The sequence below is a fragment of the Gobio gobio genome (assembly GCF_949357685.1).
Source record: "Gobio gobio genome assembly, chromosome: 12".
Taxonomy (NCBI): domain Eukaryota; kingdom Metazoa; phylum Chordata; class Actinopteri; order Cypriniformes; family Gobionidae; genus Gobio; species Gobio gobio.
Genome location: NC_137105.1, coordinates 41,099,757 through 41,102,521, shown reverse-complemented (window position 1 = coordinate 41,102,521; position 2,765 = coordinate 41,099,757).

Here is a 2,765-nt window from a genome sequence, read left to right as displayed (position 1 = left end):
AAAAACTGCAAAAATCTTTTCTCTCTCTCTTTCTCTCTCTCTCTCTCTCTCTCTCTCTCTCTCTCTCTCTCTCTCTCTCTCTCTCTCTCTCTCTCTCTCTCTCTCTCTCTCTCTCTCTCTCTCTCTCTCTGGTTGAGTTTATGTTTGTTGTGTGCTTACTGGTGTGTTTTCTGCATTTATGTGTGAATGTGTGTTTGACACTCGGCATAGCGTGACCACAGAGCTCATCCAATCGATGCCCATTTTCAGAGTATGACCCCGTTACCATGCCACTGACAAACTGCCGGTCCACAGAGGAATGATGTGAGCAGAGTCACTCCACTGAACATGCACACTTTACCACACCAACACACACTCGCGCAATCTGCTGTGAGGATATATATCTCTGTATGAGCCAGTCTGTGTCCCTTTCTTACTGTATGTAATAGTAGTATTTGCATTCATTCTTTGAGGTGTCACTTTTAGGAAAGAAAAAAAACGAGTAAAGTGATTAATCATAAGGATGCAGCAATTTGAGCAGGGCCGCATTGCAGAACAGTACAGAGCTAAATCAGAAGTGTAACTGCAAAACTGTCAGAGATTTTCTTACTGCCTTCATATATATATTTCGTCATCAAACTAAATAAATATATATATATATTTCATCATCAAACTAAAGAGTTGTTTCTGGTCCTGTAATTTGATTGGCCAAATGGCGTTCCAAAGGCAACATTGGAGACTTGGATGTTCCAGACCAGAGTTTGTGAGCAGTGTGGAGTGGTGTTTTTTGATCAGCTGTTTACAGGCTCAGGGAAACAGGCTGCTGTGTGGCGACTATGACGCAAGGAACAGAACTGAACCTGATAATAAAGACCCAAAGGGCAACAAACATAATACAATATTTGGTCAAAACCCTTGAGTCTCACTTAAACCTTCCCAAAAAGAAACAATCTGGAGTGCACTGTAAATAAGTTAGAGCACCACTGCTGAGCCTTAGGCCTGTAATGGCAGGATCATAGGGGACTCTTTAGGGAGGTTCAGATGTTCTTCAGGTCTTGGAGCTAGTGTACTTGAATCCACAATTGTGGATTATGACCGTTACTCCTTCAGTGCATTCACTATCCAATGGCAAATTACAGTGAGGTGTAACCAAACTGCATAATCTTCCAAATCAAAGACGAGCTTTCATATAGATTTTATGGTGAGTTATTTTCCCAAGAATGTTTTTTATCCAATTATTAAGTCCTCTACAATCAACTGTAAGCGCGCAAGCATTTTGATTGCATCCCAGACCCAGATCCAGCCCACACACTCCAAAAAAGTTTTTTCGATACTGTTCAGTTTATTAAAAAAATATTTTCATTTAGGTTTCTCATTCAAACAAAATTGCATTGTGTTAAACTGACTTGAAACAGTTGCGTTTTAGCTCAACTCAATATTTTCATTTAGAAAGAAAATGTTTCAGTTAAGTACACTCAAAAAATTGAATTTACTCAAAAAAGCAGGGTCAAGTGGTTCCACACAACTATACTGAGTCCTTTTTACAAATAATAATTTAGTTATATGAACAAAATAAATTCAAGTAAAGCTGAGAGAATTTCTTTGAGTAAATACAAACCATTTGAATTTGTCACTGTTACATAATATTTATATGTGCAGTTTACTTAATAATGTTATGTTAAATTAAAAAAAAGTTTTTATGTTAGTTGAACACATTTATCGATTTAATTTACCTTATTAAATTAACTATTTTCTCTACAAGTGTAAGTGTAAAACTTTTAACAATCATATTGTTAGAAACAAAATGCAAAAATAACCAATTGGACAAACTTAATTTAATTGAGGACAAGAATTCCATCCAATAATTGTGTGTATATTATTGCCCTAAACACAGGCACTACTCTTCTGCATAATGAATTACAGAAACTCTAAATGTCCAAAATAACTGAACATAACACTAACATAAACAAACAACATTCCCTTTACTGGAAAACACATAAAATAACACTTTAATCCCCAAATTTCTCCTAATGCAGTCCCTTGCAAAGCATGCTGGGAACAGATCCACTGACCAGTTTGTTCGTTTTTACTCAGCAATGTTAAGTTGACCGAACAAAGTAAATTTTTTTGAGTGATAGGCCGAAAATAACATTTGATGATTGTTCAATAAACTTAAGTAAATTAAGTTACTCCAACATAATTCTTTTCGACCACTTTACTTAATCCATGAAAGCTTTAGCATAAGTTCTGCCGGGAAGACTTAATTGTCACGTCACTTCAACTTTTTATCTATCCAATCACATTCTGATACTTGGGTATAAAAGATCGGTAACTACTCATGTCTGAGTTCGCAGATGCTGACGCTCCAATTCACCGCCATCCTCCCCACCACCTCCAAGTCAAATCCTTCCCTACATCCACCCCACCACCACCACCAGGATGGTCCCTTCCATTCCTCACGGGGGGGTCGGCTGCGCCTCTGCCTTCATCTTCAGGCAGGATATGCAGAGTCCGGACCCTCAGATTGCGAACTACGGACGGGGCCTATGCCAAAGTACTTTATTGCTTGCTGGGTTGTTAATAAATGGATAATTGTCACAGTATTTATTCTCCCGAGTCTTTCTGGTAGAAATTAAAGTAAAGTTACATAAATGATTTTAGTTGTTTTAAACCTGCATTCAGGGCCGGCCCAAGCCCTTATGTGGCCCTAAGCAGAATTTTATTTGGGGGCCCCTCGGTGCCACCAATACGATTGACTATTGTCAATTCTTGATCATTCGCACACC